Here is a 21,228-nt window from a genome sequence, read left to right as displayed (position 1 = left end):
TTATGTTAGATCCACTATGGACTGGACTCACACTATTATGTTAGATCCACTATGGACTGGACTCTCACACTATTATGTTAGATCCACTATGGACTGGACTCACAATATTATGCTAGATCCACTATGGACTGGACTCTCACACTATTATGTTAGATCCACTATGGACTGGACTCTCACACTATTATGTTACATCCACTATGGACTGGACTCTCACAATATTATGTTAGATCCACTATGGACTGGACTCTCACAATATTATGTTAGATCCACTATGGACTGGACTCTCACACTATTATGTTACATCCACTATGGACTGGACTCTCACAATATTATGTTAGATCCACTATGGACTGGACTCTCACTATTATGTTGGATCCACTATGGACTGAACTCTCACTATTATGTTAGATCCACTATGGACTGGACTCTCACTATTATGTTAGATCCACTATGGACTGGACTCTCACAATATTATGTTGGATCCATTATGGACTGCACTCACACTATTATGTTAGATCCACTATGGACTGGACTCTGACTATGATTTTAGATCCACTATGGACTGGACTCTCACAATATTATGTTAGATCCACTATGGACTGGACTCTCACACTATTATGTTAGATCCACTATGGACTGGACTCTCACACTATTATGTTAGATCCACTATGGACTGGACTCACACTATTATGTTAGATCCACTATGGACTGGACTCTCACACTATTATGTTAGATCTACTATGGACTGGACTCTCACAATATTATGTTAGATCCACTATGGACTAGACTCTCACACTATTATGTTAGATCTACTATGGACTGGACTCTCACACTATTATATTAGATCCACTATGGACTGGACTCACACTATTATGTTAGATCCACTATGGACTGGACTCTCACACTATTATGTTAGATCCACTATGGACTGGACTCTGACTATTATTTTAGATCCACTATGGACTGGACTCTCACACTATTATGTTAGATCCACTATGGACTGGACTCTCACAATATTATGTTAGATCCACTATGGACTGGACTCTCACACTATTATGTTAGATGCACTATGGACTGGACTCTGACTATTATTTTAGATCCACTATGGACTGGACTCTCACACTATTATGTTAGATCCACTATGGACTGGACTCTCACAATATTATGTTAGATCCACTACGGACTGGACTCTCACAATATTATGTTAGATGCACTATGGACTGGACTCTCACACTATTTTGTTAGACCCACTATGGACTGGATTCTCACTATTATGTTAGATCCACTATGGACTGGACTCTCACACTATTATGTTAGATATACTATGGACTGGACTCTCACTATTATGTTAGATCCACTATGGACTGGACTCTCACACTATTATGTTAGATCCACTATGGACTGGACTCTCACTATTATGTTAGATCCACTATGGACTGGACTCTCACAATATTATGTTAGATCCACTACGGACTGGACTCTCACAATATTATGTTAGATGCACTATGGACTGGACTCTCACACTATTATGTTAGACCCACTATGGACTGGATTCTCACTATTATGTTAGATCCACTATGGACTGGACTCTCACACTATTATGTTAGATATACTATGGACTGGACTCTCACTATTATGTTAGATCCACTATGGACTGGACTCTCACACTATTATGTTAGATCCACTATGGACTGGACTCTCACACTATTATGTTAGATCCCCTATGGACTGGACTCACACTATTATGTTAGATCCGCTATGGACTGGACTCTCACACTATTATGTTAGATCCACTATGGACTGGACTCTCACAATATTATGTTAGATCCACTATGGACTAGACTCTCACACTATTATGTTAGATCTACTATGGACTGGACTCTCACACTATTATATTAGATCCACTATGGACTGGACTCACACTATTATGTTAGATCCACTATGGACTGGACTCTCACACTATTATGTTAGATCCACTATGGACTGGACTCTCACAATATTATGTTAGATCCACTATGGACTGGACTCTCACACTATTATGTTAGATGCACTATGGACTGGACTCCGACTATTATTTTAGATCCACTATGGACTGGACTCTCACACTATTATGTTAGATCCACTATGGACTGGACTCTCACACTATTATGTTAGATCTACTATGGACTGGACTCTCACAATATTATGTTAGATCCACTATGGACTAGACTCTCACACTATTATGTTAGATCTACTATGGACTGGACTCTCACACTATTATATTAGATCCACTATGGACTGGACTCACACTATTATGTTAGATCCACTATGGACTGGACTCTCACACTATTATGTTAGATCCACTATGGACTGGACTCTGACTATTATTTTAGATCCACTATGGACTGGACTCTCACACTATTATGTTAGATCCACTATGGACTGGACTCTCACAATATTATGTTAGATCCACTATGGACTGGACTCTCACACTATTATGTTAGATGCACTATGGACTGGACTCTGACTATTATTTTAGATCCACTATGGACTGGACTCTCACACTATTATGTTAGATCCACTATGGACTGGACTCTCACAATATTATGTTAGATCCACTACGGACTGGACTCTCACAATATTATGTTAGATGCACTATGGACTGGACTCTCACACTATTATGTTAGACCCACTATGGACTGGATTCTCACTATTATGTTAGATCCACTATGGACTGGACTCTCACACTATTATGTTAGATATACTATGGACTGGACTCTCACTATTATGTTAGATCCACTATGGACTGGACTCTCACACTATTATGTTAGATCCACTATGGACTGGACTCTCACTATTATGTTAGATCCACTATGGACTGGACTCTCACAATATTATGTTAGATCCACTACGGACTGGACTCTCACAATATTATGTTAGATGCACTATGGACTGGACTCTCACACTATTATGTTAGACCCACTATGGACTGGATTCTCACTATTATGTTAGATCCACTATGGACTGGACTCTCACACTATTATGTTAGATATACTATGGACTGGACTCTCACTATTATGTTAGATCCACTATGGACTGGACTCTCACACTATTATGTTAGATCCACTATGGACTGGACTCTCACACTATTATGTTAGATCCCCTATGGACTGGACTCACACTATTATGTTAGATCCGCTATGGACTGGACTCTCACACTATTATGTTAGATCCACTATGGACTGGACTCTCACAATATTATGTTAGATCCACTATGGACTAGACTCTCACACTATTATGTTAGATCTACTATGGACTGGACTCTCACACTATTATATTAGATCCACTATGGACTGGACTCACACTATTATGTTAGATCCACTATGGACTGGACTCTCACACTATTATGTTAGATCCACTATGGACTGGACTCTCACAATATTATGTTAGATCCACTATGGACTGGACTCTCACACTATTATGTTAGATGCACTATGGACTGGACTCTGACTATTATTTTAGATCCACTATGGACTGGACTCTCACACTATTATGTTAGATCCACTATGGACTGGACTCTCACAATATTATGTTAGATCCACTACGGACTGGACTCTCACAATATTATGTTAGATGCACTATGGACTGGACTCTCACACTATTATGTTAGACCCACTATGGACTGGATTCTCACTATTATGTTAGATCCACTATGGACTGGACTCTCACACTATTATGTTAGATATACTATGGACTGGACTCTCACTATTATGTTAGATCCACTATGGACTGGACTCTCACACTATTATGTTAGATCCACTATGGACTGGACTCACACTATTATGTTAGATCCACTATGGACTGGACTCTGACTATTATGTTTGATCCACTATGGACTGGACTCTCACTATTATGTTAGATCCACTATGGACTGGACTCTCACTATTATGTTAGATCCACTATGGACTGGACTCTCACAATATTATGTTAGATCCACTATGGACTGGACTCTCACTATTATGTTAGATCCACTATGGACTGAACTCTCACTATTATGTTAGATCCACTATGGACTGGACTCTCACTATTATGTTAGATCCACTATGGACTGGACTCTCACTATTATGTTAGATCCACTATGGACTGGACTCTCACAATATTATGTTGGATCCATTATGGACTGCACTCACACTATTATGTTAGATCCACTATGGACTGGACTCTGACTATGATTTTAGATCCACTATGGACTGGACTCTCACAATATTATGTTAGATCCACTATGGACTGGACTCTCACACTATTATGTTAGATCCACTATGGACTGGACTCTCACACTATTATGTTAGATCCACTATGGACTGGACTCACACTATTATGTTAGATCCACTATGGACTGGACTCTCACACTATTATGTTAGATCCACTATGGACTGGACTCACAATATTATGCTCGATCCACTATGGACTGGACTCTCACACTATTATGTTAGATCCACTATGGACTGGACTCTCACACTATTATGTTGGATCCACTATGGACTGGACTCTCACTATTATGTTAGATCCACTATGGACTGAACTCTCACTATTATGTTAGATCCACTATGGACTGGACTCTCACTATTATGTTAGATCCACTATGGACTGGACTCTCACTATTATGTTAGATCCACTATGGAATGGACTCTCACAATATTATGTTGGATCCATTATGGACTGCACTCACACTATTATGTTAGATCCACTATGGACTGGACTCTGACTATGATTTTAGATCCACTATGGACTGGACTCTCACAATATTATGTTAGATCCACTATGGACTGGACTCTCACTATTATGTTAGATCCACTATGGACTGGACTGTGACTATTATGTTAGATCCACTATGGACTGGACTCTCACTATTATGTTAGATCCACTATGGACTGGACTCTCACACTATTATGTTAGATCCACTATGGACTGGACTGTGACTATTATGTTGGATCCACTATGGACTGGACTCTCACTATTATGTTAGATCCACTATGGACTGGACTCTGACTATTATGTTAGATCCACTATGGACTGGACTCTCACTATTATGTTGGATCCACTATGGACTTGACTCATACTATTATGTTAGATCCACTATGGACTGGACTCACACTATTATGTTAGATCCACTATGGACTGGACTGTGACTATTATGTTAGATCCACTATGGACTGGACTCTCACTATTATGTTAGATCCACTATGGACTGGACTCTCACTATTATGTTAGATCCACTATGGACTGGACTCTCACACTATTATGTTAGATCCACTATGGACAGGACTCACACTATTATGTTAGATCCGCTATGGACTGGACTCTCACAATTTTATGCTAGATCCACTCGGGTCCCCACATCTGCGGTCCTCTCCAAGGTTTCTCATTGTCCCATTGGGTTGAGTTTTCCCTTGCCCTGATGTGGGGTCTGAACCGAAGATGTCGTTGTGGCTTGTGCAGCCCTTTGAGACACTTGTGTTTTAGGGCTATATACATAAACATTGATTGATTGATTGATTATACCAAATAATACATTGCAAAAATCAGTTTGAATCATGTTGAATGGAGTGTTGATTATGAATCAAATTTTGACCCCAAGAATCGTAATCGAATGGCGAGGTGCCCAAAGATTGACACCAATAACAGTTGAATATTTGTATGTATATCAAAGTTTAAAACATATGAAATTTCATGTATTACATACATTTTTCTCTGTCAAAATGGAAACAATGAAAACGGTTAGTAAGAAAAATGAAGTATGCACATTATTCCCAGGCTAAATGACGTGAGTTTGACACGTGTGGACTAACCCAGTCTTTTTCAACCACTGTGCCGCGGCCCGTGAGATACAGTCTGGTGTGCCGTGGGAGATTATCTAATTTCACCTATTTGGGTTAAAAATATTTTTTGCAAACCAGTAATTATAGTCTGCAAATGATGTGTTGTTGTTGAGTGTCGGTGCTGTCTAGAGCTCGGCAGAGTAACCGTGTAATACTCTTCCACATCAGTAGGTGGCAGCCGGTAGCTAATTGCTTTTTAGATGTCGGGAACAGCGGGAGGCAGTGTGCAGGTAAAAAGGTGTCTAATGCTAAAACCAAAAATAAACAAAAGGTGAGTGCCCCTAAGAAAAGGCATTGAAGCTTGTTGCGTTTCAAGTGACTTCACTGCCATCGGACCAACCACCGTAATTGTCAACGCAAGTCAGCAAATACCTTTTCCCTTGTACCGGATTGATCATATCAAAAAACTCGATCCACCCTCACCTCCTCCATATTCCAAATGAATCTACTAAACTACTATCGATGTGCTAAATCGTTATTTTCGAATTAAATTTAGTTATAACTTCTTACCCACGGGAATAATGTTAAAACTATGGAATGTGTCAGAGTCGGATGATTGTGGATTGTGTTGTAAGGAGTCTGAATCCAAGAGTCTGAATCCAAGAGTCTGAATCCACCCTCACCTCATCCACCTTCGGTTTCTGAAAAAGGGACTGTGTTAGCAATACTATCACTTTCAGAAACATCTAGGACAGGGGTCGGCAACCCGCGGCTCTAGAGCCGTATGTGGCTCTTTAGCGCCGCCCTCGTGGCTCTCTGGAGCTTTTTAAAAAATGTATGAAAAATGGAAAAAGTTGAGGGGGAAAAAAAATATTTTTTGTGTTAATATAGTTTCTGTAGGAGGACACAAACCTTCCAAATTGTTATAAAGCACACTGTTTATATTAAACATGCTTCACTGATTCGAGTATTTGGCGAGCGCCGTTTTGTCCTACTAATTTTGGCGGTCCTTGAACTCACCTTAGTTTGTTTACATGTATAACTTTCTCCGACTTTCTAGGACGTGTTTTTTGCCACTTCTTTTTCTGTCTCATTTTGTCTACCAAACTTAACGTTGTGCATGAACCCACAAAGGTGAGTTTTGTTGATGTTATTGACTTGTGTGGAGTGCTAATCAGACATATTTGGTCACTGCATGACTGCAAGCTAATCGATGCTAACATGCTATTTAGGCTAGCTATATGTACATATTGCATCATTATGCCTCATTTGTAGCTATATTTGAACTCATTTAGTTTCCTTTAAGTCCTCTTAATTCAATTTATATCTCATGACACACTATCTGTATGTAATATGGCTTTTAATTTTTTTGCGGCTCCAGACAGATTTGTTTTTGTATTTTTGGTCCAATATGGCTCTTTCAACATTTTGGGTTGCCGACCCCTGATCTAGGAAAAAGGTCAGCTAATAGTCAAGGGGAAGGCTATGCAGAACCAAACTAAGACTGAACTAGGTACAAAGTAAACAAAAACAGAATGCTGGACGACAGCAAAGACTTACTGTGGAGCAAAGACGGCGTCCACAAAGTACATCCGAACATGACATGACAATCAACAATGTCCCCACAAAGAAGGATAAAAACTAGTGAAATATTCTTGATTGCTAAAACAAAGAAGATGCGGGAAATATCGCTCAAAGGAAAACATGAAACTGCTACAGGAAAATACCAAAAAACAGTACACCAGTGACGTGCGGTGAGGTTGATGGCTGGTGAGGTACTGACTTCATCACTGTCAGATTTACAAACATATGAACCCTAAAGAGTATCTTATTCACCATTTGATTGGCAGCAGTTAACGGGTTATGTTTAAAAGCTCATACCAGCATTTTTCCCTGCTTGGCACTCAGCATCAAGGGTTGGAATTGGGGGTTAAATCACCAAAAATGATTCCCGGGCGCGGCGCCGCTGCTGCCCACTGCTCCCCTCACCTCCCAGGGGGTGATCAAGGGGATGGGTCAAATGCAGAGGACAAATTTCATTACACCTAGTGTGTGTGTGACAATCATTGGTACTTTAACTTAACTTTAACTTTACACATACAAACTGTAGCACACAAAAAAGCACATTTAATAAAAAAAACCTTATTATGGTCTTACCTTTACTTATAAATAAAGTCCATTCGCCGCTGTTGTGCTGGATTAATGAACCCCCTGACGGGTGTGATATATCAACTAAAGCCCTCACTTAAACTTTCCACGTGCAAGATTGAATCTATTTAAAAAAGTGTAACCGAGGGTTTATAAATGTTGCCTATACTGTATGAAACTACAAAATAACAAACACGGAGTCTCCAGTTTACACGAGGACCACTTTATTTACCTTCTTTCAAAAACCTCCGCTCCACTACAACATGTCATCACTTCCGCTCTTGGCGCCTTCAAAATAAGAGCTCAAGGCATATACTGTATAACAGCGCATAACAGGAACTTAACATCACAAATAGGAAAGCCCATAAAAAATAGGTTACAAAAGTTATTTAATAAGAAGCCAAAAAGTGCAAAAACAATAATGTTCGTGTTGGAGGAGTTGTGAATTAGATACACCTGCAGTCTGCAGGTGTACCTAATGTTGTGGCCCTGCAGTCATTCACAACTCCTCCAACACGAACATTATTGTTTTTGCACTTTTTGGCTTCTTATGAAATAACTTTTTTAAATAGATTCAATCTTGCACGTGGAAAGTTTAAGTGTGGGCTTTAGTTGATATAACAATTCTACGGCGGGGGTGCAGGAGGCGGGGCTACTGGAGCCTCAGCCAGTGCGTCTTTTGCAGCAGTTTTATTTTCGCTCAGCACAAGAAATACGTTACACACATACAGTTGTTGACAAAATACACTGTACATTATATACCTCAGCTAACTAAACTATGGAAATGTATAATATAATTCATATAGCAATACAGTCTCACTGCACAGCAGGCCAGCAGTTAGCCGAATCCGTCCATGTTGAGGCACTGAGTGACGTGCCTCGACTGGCTGCTGTTCACCGCACCGTCTCTTCTCAGTATTTGAACGGCAAATGTGAAAATTCAGCGATTTTGAATAAAAATAATCTAAAACTGGTGAAGTTAAATGGAAAATAACTTTATAGTATAATCACTGGATACATATAACAATTTAATTAATTTTTTTTCTTTTTACATTTTTTTTCTTTCCATGATGGCAGGTGAGGCCCCGCCTCACCTGCCTCTAGTGACTGCACGTCACTGCAGTACACCTACTTTGAGACAAGAGCTATATTGATGCATGCTTGGTTATGGTTTAAAGTCCATCCATCCATCCATTTTCTACCATTTGTCCCCTTCGGAAGTCACATCCAACAATTGTGACAACGATTGTTTTTACTGTCAACTGAGTTTCGTTTTTTAATGATTTCTGCTGGTGGTGTGCCGCCGGGTTTTTTCAGCGCAAAAAATGTGCCTTGGCTCAAAAAAGGTTGAAAAACACTAGACTAACCAATAAGACATGTTGTTAATGCTTTGTTTCTCTGAGTCGGTCGTCCACTTCTCCCCCTTTGCTGTAACTTTCTAAGTTGCAGTGACTTCGACCAGTATGCTCGCGAACAAAAAGCCGATTAAAGTTTGATTACAAAATCCAGCTATACATCTCATGATTTACAGCCGGTATTCCCCATGCGGCTCTCTGCACATTACGGCTGTTTGTTGTTGCCTCCCCGTGCTGAATAACAACAACATATCTGCAGAGTTCATACATATTCATAGATTGTAAACTCAAAAACAAAAAGAGGAATGGCTGACACTGTTGGAAATTATTTCCGTTCCAGGTTTCCCGGGGGATGAATTATGGAATTGTGTTTTGAGTGAAATGGAGAGACTTCTGAAAGTGCGCACATTTATTCATGGCTCCCAAAGGAGCTGCTGGTTATTCTTGCCTTTTTCTGACAGTCACAATCGGAAGACGACATATTGAGAGACAACGAGAAGCAACACTGACTCAGTCAGACTCTACCATACATTATCATAATCATGCATAATCTGCTATGAATCATATCTTTTCTTTAAAAAGGCTAAATGGAATTATTAGTGGAAGAGATGTCCGATAATGGCTTTTTTGCTGATATCCGATATTACGATATTGTCAAACTCTTAATTACTGATACCGATATCAACCGATACCGATATATACAGTCGTGGAATTAACACATTATTATGCCTAATTTTGTTGTGATGCCCCGCTGGATGCATTAAACAATGTAACAAGGTTTTCCAAAATAAATCAACTCAAGTTATGGAAAAAAAAATGCCAACATGGCACTGCCATATTTATTATTGAAGTCACAAAGTGCATTTTTTTTTTTAACATGCCTCAAAACAGCAGCTTGGAATTTGGGACGTGCTCTCCCTGAGAGAGCATGAGGAGGTTGGGGGGGGCGGGGTTGAGGTAGGGGGTAACAAGGGGTGCATATTGTAGCGTCCCGGAAGAGTTAGTGCTGCAAGGGGTTCTGGGTATTTGTTATGTTGTGTTTATGTTGTGTTACGGTGCGGATGTTCTCCCGAAATGTGTTTGTCATTCTTGTTTGGTGTGGGTTCACAGTGTGGCGCATATTTGTAGCAGTGTTAAAGTTGTTTATATGGCCACCCTCAGTGTGACCTGTATGGCTGTTGACCTCACACTTGTGTGTGTGAAAAGCCGTAGATATTATTTGAAAGGAAGTGCCTTTAAAGTTTATTGGCGCTCTGTACTTCTCCCTACGTCTGTGTACACAGCGACGTTTTAAAAAGTCAGGAATTTTACTTTTTGAAAGCGATACCTATAATTTCCATCCATCCATCCATCCATCCATCTTCTTCCGCTTATCCGAGGTCGGGTCGCGGGGGCAGCAGCCTAAGCAGGGAAGCCCAGACTTCCCTCTCCCCAGCCACTTCGTCCAGCTCCTCCCGGTGGATCCCGAGGCGTTCCCAGGCCAGCCGGGAGACATAGTCTTCCCAACGTGTCCTGGGTCTTCCCCGTGGCCTCCTACCGGTCGGACGTGCCCGAAACACCTCCCGAGGGAGGCGTTCGGGTGGCATCCTGACCAGATGCCCGAACCACCTCATCTGGCTCCTCTCGATATGGAGGAGCAGCGGCTTTACTTTGAGCTCCCCCCGGATGGCAGAGCTTCTCACCCTATCTCTAAGGGAGAGCCCCGCCACCCGGCGGAGGAAACTCATTTCGGCCGCTTGTACCCGTGATCTTGTCCTTTCGGTCATGACCCAAAGCTCATGACCATAGGTGAGGATGGGAACGTAGATCGACCGGTAAATCGAGAGCTTTGCCTTCTGGCTCAGCTCCTTCTTCACCACAACGGATCGATACAGCGTCCGCATTACTGAAGATGCCGCACCGATCCGCCTGTCGATCTCACGATCCACTCTTCCCTCACTCGTGAACAAGACTCCGAGGTACTTGAACTCCTCCACTTGGGGCAAGATCTCCTCCCCAACCCGGAGATGGCACTCCACCCTTTTCCGGGCGAGAACCATGGACTCGGATTTGGAGGTGCTGATTCTCATCCCAGTCGCTTCACACTCGGCTGCGAACCGATCCAGTGAGAGCTGAAGATCTTGGCCAGATGAAGCCATCAGGACCACATCATCTGCAAAAAGCAGAGACCTAATCCTGCAGCCACCAAACCAGATACCCTCAACGCCCTGACTGCGCCTAGAAATTCTGTCCATAAAGGTTATGAACAGAATCGGTGACAAAGGGCAGCCCTGGCGGAGTCCAACCCTCACTGGAAACGTGTCCGACTTACTGCCGGCAATGCGGACCAAGCTCTGACACCGATTATACAGGGAGCGAACCGCCACAATAAGACAGTCCGTTACCCCATACTCTCTGAGCACTCCCCACAGGACTTCCCGGGGTACACGGTCGAATGCCTTCTCCAAGTCCACAAAGCACATGTAGACTGGTTGGGCAAACTCCCATGCACCCTCAAGGACCCTGCCGAGAGTATAGAGCTGGTCCACAGTTCCACGACCAGGACGAAAACCACACTGTTCCTCCTGAATCCGAGGTTCGACTATCCGGCGTAGCCTCCTCTCCAGTACACCTGAATAGACCTTACCGGGAAGGCTGAGGAGTGTGATCCCACGATAGTTGGAACACACCCTCCGGTTCCCCTTCTTAAAGAGAGGAACCACCACCCCGGTCTGCCAATCCAGAGGTACCGCCCCCGATGTCCACGCGATGTTGCAGAGTCTTGTCAACCAAGACAGCCCCACAACATCCAGAGCCTTAAGGAACTCCGGGCGGATCTCATCCACCCCCGGGGCCTTGCCACCGAGGAGCTTTTTAACTACCTCGGCAACCTCAGCCCCAGAAATAGGAGAGCCCACCACAGATTCCCCAGGCCCTGCTTCCTCATAGGAAGACGTGCTGGTAGGATTGAGGAGGTCTTCGAAGTATTCTCTCCACCGATCCACAACATCCGCAGTCGAGGTCAACAGAGCACCATCCCCACCATACACGGTGTTGACACTGCACTGCTTCCCCTTCCTGAGGCGGCGGATGGTGGTCCAGAATTGCTTCGAAGCCGTCCGGAAGTCTTTTTCCATGGCCTCACCGAACTCCTCCCATGTCCGAGTTTTTGCCTCCGCGACCGCTGAAGCCGCACACCGCTTGGCCTGTCGGTACCTGTCTGCTGCGTCAGGAGTCCCATGAGCCAAAAGAACCCGATAGGACTCCTTCTTCAGCTTGACGGCATCCCTCACCGCCGGTGTCCACCAACGGGTTCTAGGATTACCGCCACGACAGGCACCAACTACCCTGCGGCCACAGCTCCAATCGGCCGCCCCGACAACAGAGGTACGGAACATCGTCCACTCGGACTCAATGTCCAGCGCCTCCCTCGTGACATGTTCAAAGTTCTTCCGGAGGTGGGAATTGAAACTCTCTCTGACAGGAGACTCTGCTAGACGTTCCCAGCAAACCCTCACAATGCGTTTGGGCCTGCCAGGTCTGTCCGGCATCCTCCCCCACCATCGCAGCCAACTCACCACCAGGTGGTGATCGGTAGAAAGCTCCGCCCCTCTCTTCACCCGAGTGTCCAAAACATGAGGCCGCAAATCCGATGACACAACTACAAAGTCGATAATGGAACTGCGGCCTAGGGTGTCCTGGTGCCAAGTGCACATATGGACACCCTTATGTTTGAACATGGTGTTTGTTATTGACAATCCGTGACGAGCACAAAAGTCCAATAACAAAACACCACTCGGGTTCAGATCCGGGCGGCCATTCTTCCCAATCACGCCTCTCCAGGTTTCACTGTCGTTGCCAACATGAGCGTTGAAGTCCCCCAGTAGAACGAGGGAATCACCCGGAGGAGCACTCTCAAGTACTCCCTCGAGTGAATCCAAAAAGGGTGGGTAATCTGAACTGCCGTTGGGCGCGTAAGCGCAAACAACAGTCAGGACCCGTCCCCCCACCCGAAGGCGGAGGGAGGCTACCCTCTCGTCCACCGGGTTGAACTCCAACGTGCAGGCTTTGAGCCGAGGGGAAACAAGAATTGCCACCCCAGCCCGTCGCCTCTCATTGCTGGCAACGCCAGAGTGGAAGAGAGTCCAGCCCCTGTCAAGAGAACTGGTTCCAGAGCCCTTGCTGTGCGTCGAAGTGAGTCCGACTATATCTAACCTATAATTTCCGATATTAGATTTTAAAGCATTTATCGGCCGATAATATCGGCAGTCTGATTTTATCGGACATCTCTATTTAGGGGTGAGCATCTCTACCTTAAATGGCGATCCGCTATGAATCGCGATATATGGGTTACGATACGATTCGCTAACAACATTACGATGCGATACGATTCGGTGCGATACGATGCAGATGTAAGCTTTGCATGGTTAAAAGAAAATTAATTGTATCATGTCGGAACAATGTCATGTGTAGACACATACAAAACAGGTGGTTCCTGTGTTGATTATTAGCAAATAGTAGCCATATCAACTTCAAGGCATTGCAATCAAAAAAAGAGAAGAAAAGACGTGTGAGGTAAAAAATGCAAATTATGATTAAAACTGTAGAAAAATAATAATTATGTTGATTCTGACAATTAAGTGTATAAAGTCAACTTGGTTTTCCACTCTACTGGTACTTAAATGTTCATTTTTTATTGATGTTCATTGTTCCCATCCTCGTGAACTCATGAGGATGGTGGGGATGAGGAAGTTTTGTTGTGTGTCTGGGACGCGAAGGCGGACGTGTGCACACCGAGGGAATATGTGTTGGAATTGGGTTGATTGTTAGCATAAGATTGGCAAAAAAAAAAAAAAATAGCGTCAGACTGTGTTTGTCTTCTGCAGGCTGCAATACATTATATAACTTTCATTTGTTTTTACGTAAAAAAAGGGTAATTTTGAAGGTGTGGGGCCTTTTTTTTTTTTTTTTGCCGTGGTGTGCCGCCACGATTAATTACACACTGCAAAAACTGAAATCTAAGTAAGATAAAATATCTCAAATAAGGGTGATATTTGCTTATTTTCTGTCTGATAAGATAATTCTTCTCACTAAGCAGATTTTATGTTAGAGTCTTTTACTTGTTTTAAGGGTTTTGGTCCTAAATGATCTCAGTAAGATATTACAGCTTGTTGCTGAGATTTGATGACCTATATCATGGGTGTCAAACTATGGCCCGCCGTGTAATTTCACTTGGCCCGTGAGGTGATATCAAAATAACACTAGAGCTGGCCCGCCGACTATATACAGCGGCGGTGCCGCGGTACACCGCTAATTCTCATACCTGCCAAACCTCCCGGGAGACTCTCACATTTCAGTGCCCCTCCCGAGAATTGTAACGTCCCCTTTTCGTCCAGTCCAACAAGTGCTGGCTAAATCACATAATATGTGCGGCTTTGGCACGGACACACAAGTGAATGCAATGCATTCTTGATCTTCAGCCATACAGGTCACACTGAGGGTGGCCGTATAAACAACTTTAACACTGTTAGAAATATACGCCACACTGTGAACCCACACCAAACAAGAATGACAGACACATTTCGGGAGAACATGCACAGTAACACAACATAAACACAACAGAACAAATACCCAGAATCCTTTGCAGCACTAACTCTTCCGGGAGGCTACAAGGTGTGTGTACGTGGATGTGTGTGTATGGGGGGCGGGGGGGTTGGAGGTAGCGGGGGGTGTATATTGGGTGGATCAACACCTGACATCAACTGTAATGATACCAAGTACAAGAGCGTATCTAGTCGATACTACTATGATTACATCTATATTTGTTATCGTCACAAAATCTTTATTCCTTTTTTAAAAATGTATATTATGTTTATAAACTCAGGTAATATGTCCCTGGACACATGAGGACTTTGAATATGACCAATGTATGATACTGTAACTACTAGGTATCGGATCGATACATAAATTTGTGGTATCATCCTAAACTAATGTAAAGTGTCCAAACAGCAGAAGAATAAGTGATTATTACATTTTAACAGAAGTGTAGATAGAACATGTTAAAACAGAAAATAACCATTTGTTAGCTGTAAATGAATAAGTAGATTAATAATCAATTTTTACAGCTTGTCCTTTATAATTTTGACAAAATAGAATGCTAAATGACACAATATGTTACTGCATACGTCAGCAGACAAATTAGGAGCTTTTGTTTGTTTACTTACTACTAAAAGACAAGTTGTCTAGTAAGTTCACTATTTTATTTAAGGACAAACTTGTTCTTCGATTGCAATAAGAAACATATGTTTAATGTACCGTAAGATTTTTTGTTAAAATAAAGCCAATAATGCAGTTTTTGTGCCCCCCGTATTTAGAAAAGTGCCTAAAAGTATCGAAATACATTTTGGTACCGGTACCGGTACTAAAATATTGGTACCGGGTAGGTAGATAAATGCTTTAAACTGTAATATTTGAAATTATCGGTATCTGTTTCAAAAAGTAAAATGTATGACTTTTTAAAACGCCGCTGTGTACACGGACGTAGGGAGAAGTACAGAGCGCCAATAAACCTTAAAGGCACTGCCTTTGCGTGCCGGCCCATTTACATAACATCTACGGCTTTTCACACACACAAGTGAATGCAACACATACTTGGTCAACAGCCATACAGGTCACACTGAGGGTGGCCGTATAAACAACTTTAACACTGTTACAAATATGCGCCACACTGTGAACCCACACCAAACAAGAATGACAAACACATTTCGGGAGAACATCCGAACCGTAACACAACATAAACACAACAGAACAAATACCCAGAACCCCTTGCAGCACTAACTCTTCCGGGACGCGACAATATACACCCCCCCGCTACCCCCTACTTCCCGCCCCTTCACCTCAACCCCGTCCACCTCAACCTCCTCAGGGAGAGCATGTCCCAAATTCCAAGCTGCTGTTTTGAGGCATGTTAAAAAAAAATAATGCACTTTGTGACTTCAATAATAAATATGGCAGTGCCATGTTGGCATTTTTTTTCCATAACTTGAGTTGATTTATTTTGGAAAACCTTATTACATTGTTTAACCACTAGGCCACCTACTCAGTGGCCTAGTGGTTAGAGTGTCCGCCCTGAGATCGGTAGGTTGTGAGTTCAAACCCCGGCCGAGTCATACCAAAGACTATAAAAATGGGACCCATTGCCTCCCTGCTTGGCACTCAGTATCAAGGGTTGGAATTGGGGGTTAAATCACCAAAATGATTCCCGGGCGCGGCCACTGCTGCTGCCCACTGCTCCCCTCACCTCCCAGGGGGTGATCAAGGGTGATGGGTCAAATGCAGAGAATAATTTCGCCACACCTAGTGTGTGTGTGACAATCATTGGTACTTTAACTTTAACTTTAACTTTAACTTTTAACTTTAATGCATCCAGCGGGGCATCACAACAAAATTAGGCATAATGATGTGCTAATTCCACCACTGTATATATCGGTATCGGTTGATATCGGAATCGGTAATTAAGAGTTGGATAACATCGGAATATCGGATATCTCTAGTACCGGGACAACACTAGTACTTACCATGTTAAGCCACATAGAAAATGTTTTTTTTTTTTCCTGTATAAAAAAAGTCTGGAAAACATCTTCTTCCTATCACTCACAAACCGCTGGAATAGAAGTGGTTCAAAAGTTGAGCAAGTTAGCAAATGAGAGGAAGAGTTTTGGTGCTATAAATTAGAAGATAACGGTGAGTCATCAAACAACCCATCCAGCAGCTAAGAAATACAGCATCCTTTTTATTGCCGTCTAGTACAAATTGCTGTTTCATGAACATGGAGAACATGACTTTTATTAAAACAGAAGAATTTTGTATTTTTTTGTCTCAAAAAGCAGGCCTTGGATCAATACAGTAGTAGATGAGAATGTAGATGTCTGTTTTGAGGTGGCTTGCCCCTTTTGCTCATCTTCACCCTCCAATAGGCTTCGAGCATGAATTTCTCACATCTTCACACGTCCCCACTATTCATCTTCTTGTGCAGTTAATGCTGTGTGTCGGTTAGACCACATCGAGCCTGCAATTGAATATCTGTCAGCCCCTGTGGTTCACAGAGTCGCTTATTAGTGTGTTTTAGTCGTGTTTGAGTCTCCGGTGATAGACTTAAAGCTCTTTAAAGGCCCTTTTGTCCAAATGTGACGCAAATTGATGGCGAGTGCGGTCACTTGTCATCGATTGCTACGTGATGTAAACCCCAGGCAGGAATACTTCCATTGACTTTTGTTCTCATCCTATATAATTCCTTCCCTCACACGGTGTTTACATGGCAATCAATAAAAACCATTGGCAATAAGTCTGTTTGCTGTGGGCTCCTGTGACGACCAGAGGGAGACTTCCAACCAGAAAGCACTTACTGGAGTTCAAACATCACAGGGCTCTAAATTTGGAAGGACGACAGCGATGGCAGCTAGTATGCAACGCCTGGCTTTAAAAACAATAACAAAAATTTAAAAAAGATTTTGAGAAAATACAAACCCCGTTTCCATATGAGTTGGGAAATTGTGTTAGATGTAAATATAAACGGAATACATCCATCCATCCATCCATCTTCTTCCGCTTATCCGAGGTCGGGTCACGGGGGCAGCAGCCTAAGCAGGGAAGCCCAGACTTCCCTCTCCCCAGCCACTTCTTCCAGCTCTTCCCGGGGGATCCCGAGGCGTTCCCAGGCCAGCCGGGAGACATAGTCTTCCCAACGTGTCCTGGGTCTTCCCCGTGGCCTCCTACCGGTCGGACATGCCCTAAACACCTCCCTAGGGAGGCGTTCAGGTGGCATCCTGACCAGATGCCCGAACCACATCATCTGGCTCCTCTCGATGTGGAGGAGAAGCGGCTTTACTTTGAGCTCCCCCCGGATGGCAGAGCTTCTCACCCTATCTCTAAGTGAGAGCCCCGCCACCCGTCAGAAGAAATTCATTTCGGCCGCTTGTACCCGTGATCTTGTCCTTTCGGTCATAACCCAAAGCTCATGACCATAGGTGAGGATGGGAACGTAGATCGACCGGTAAATTGAGAGCTTTGCCTTTCGGCTCAGCTCCTTCTTCACCACAATGGATCGATACAGCGTACGCATTACTGAAGACGCCGCACCGATCCGCCTGTCGATCTCACGATCCACTCTTCACTCACTCGTGAACAAGACTCTGAGGTACTTGAACTCCTCCACTTGGGGCAGGGTCTCCTCCCCAACCCGGAGATGGCACTCCACCCTTTTCCGGGCGAGAACCATGGACTCGGACTTGAAGGTGCTGATTCTCATCCCTGTCGCTTCACACTCAGCTGCGAACCGATCCAGTGAGAGTTGAAGATCCTGGCCAGATGAAGCTACCAGGACCACATCATCTGGAAAAAGCAGAGACCTAATCCTGCAGCCACCAAACCGGATCCCCTCAACGTCTTGACTGCGCCGACAAATTCTGTCCATAAAAGTTATGAACAGAATCGGTGACAAAGGGCAGCCTTGACGGAGTCCAAACCTCACTGGAAACGTGTCCGACTTACTGCCGGCAATGCGGACCAAGCTCTGACACTGATCATACAGGGAGCGGACCGCCACAATCAGACAGTCCGATACCCCATACTCTCTGAGCACTCCCCACAGGACTTCCCGTGGGACACGGTCGAATGCCTTCTCCAAGTCCACAAAGCACATGTAGACTGGTTGGGCAAACTCCCATGCACACTCAAGGACCCTGCCAAGAGTATAGAGCTGGTCCACAGTTCCACGACCAGGACAAAAACCACACTGTTCCTCCTGAATCCGAGGTTCGACTATCCGGCGTAGCCTCCTCTCCAGTACTCCTGAATAGACCTTACCGGGAAGGCTGAGGAGTGTGATCCCACGATAGTTAGAACACAGCCTTCGGTTCCCCTTCTTAAAGAGAGAAACCACCACCCCGGTCTGCCAATCCAGAGGTACCGCCCCCGATGTCCACGCGATGCTGCAGAGCCTTGTCAACCAAGACAGCCCCACAGCATCCAGAGCCTTAAGGAACTCCGGGCGGATCTCATCCACCCCCGGGGCCTTTCCACCGAGGAGCTTTTTAACTACCTCATCAACCTCAGCCCCAGAAATAGGAGAGCCCACCACAGATTCCCCAGGCACTGCTTCCTCATAGGAAGACGTGTTGGTGGGATTGAGGAGGTCTTCGAAGTATTCCCTCCACTGATCCACAACATCCGCAGTCGAGGTCAGCAGAACACCATCCGCACCATACACGGTGTTGATAGTGCACTGCTTCCCCTTCCTGAGGCGGCGGATGGTGGTCCAGAATCGCTTCGAAGCCGTCCGGAAGTCGTTTTCCATGGCTTCCCCGAACTCCTTCCATGGCTTCCCCGAACTCCTCCCATGTCCGAGTTTTTGCCTCTGCGACTGCTGAAGCCGCACACCGCTTGGCCTGTCGGTACCTGTCCGCTGCCTCCGGAGTCCTATGAGCCAAAAGAACCCGATAGGACTCCATATTCAGCTTGACGGCATCCCTCACCGCCGGTGTCCACCAACGGGTTCTAGGATTACCGCCACGACAGGCACCATTTACCTTGCGGCCACAGCTCCAATCAGCTGCCTCGACAATAGAGGCGCGGAACATGGTCCACCTTCCTCGTGACATGTTCAAAGTTCTTCCGGAGTTGGGAATTGAAACTCTCTCTGACCGGAGACTCTGCCAGACGTTCCCAGCAGACCCTCACAATGCGTTTGATTTTAAACTGAACCGTAGATTTTACAGTCAAAAACTGGCAGCTCAGTCAACAGAATTTTAACACAAAAAAACAGTAGTCGTTTTTTTTTTTTCAATTTACAGTAATATGCTGTAAAGAACAACTTAAAATGTATTGTCGTTATCAATTAGATTTTTTGGTTTGCTGTAAAGTTAAGTCATACTTGCCAACCTTGAGACCTCCGATTTCGGGAGGTAGGGTGTGGGGGGCGTGGTCAGGGTGGGGCGGGGGCGTGGTTGGGGGCGGGGCTAAGAGGGGAGGAGTATATTTACAGCTAGAATTCACCAAGTCAAGTATTTTATATATATATATATATAAGAAATACTTGACTTTCAGTGAATTCTAGCTATATATATATATATATATATATATATATATATATATATATATATAAATAAAAGAAATACTTGAATTTCAGTGTTCATTTATTTACACATATACACACACATAACTCATCTACTCATTGTTGAGTTAAGGGTTGAATTGTCCATCCTTGTTCTATTCTCTGTCACTATTTTTCTAACCATGCTGAACACCCTTTCGCAGGTACTCAGAAAGGTTTCGAGTACCACCAAAAAAACTGAATCTCTGAAGACAGTATAAAAATCTGTGTTAAAGATGTACAAATACTGTTTGTATAATAAGCATGTTGTTTTTTTACAAATGAGGGTTACGAGTTCAGTACTAAAAAAAAAGAAAAAAGAATGTGGCTTGAGTACAGTTTTTTAATTGAGCTGCTGCATTTTTTGGTTGGGTTGTTTATTTATTTTGAGTAACTTCTATACATTTCTAAAAGGGGAATAATGTAATAGAGTTATCTATGTTCGTCTGTTGCCATCTCCTGGTAAATGTTGGCTATAGCGTACTGGGGTTACTTTTTGGTTGGCCAACGATTTACGTGGTGTTGCGCACCTGACATCACTCAGGTCCGCATGGAGCTGGAGGGGGCGTGGCTTCCAGCTCCGCCTGAATTTCGGGAGATTTTCGGGAGAAAATTTGTCCCGGGAGGTTTTCGGGAGAGGCGCTGAATTTCAGGAGTCTCCCGGAAAATCCGGGAGGGTTGGCAAGTATGAGTTAAGTATTTTTATTTATTTTTATTTAGACAAAAACATGTTTGGAAAGTGTAATATACTGTAATATTTTTTGCAATATTGGATACTTTAAAAAATGAAAAGGTATGC

The sequence above is a fragment of the Nerophis lumbriciformis genome, linkage group LG01 (genome assembly GCF_033978685.3).
Source record: "Nerophis lumbriciformis linkage group LG01, RoL_Nlum_v2.1, whole genome shotgun sequence".
NCBI lineage: Eukaryota > Metazoa > Chordata > Actinopteri > Syngnathiformes > Syngnathidae > Nerophis > Nerophis lumbriciformis.
This window is presented reverse-complemented; position numbering follows the sequence as displayed.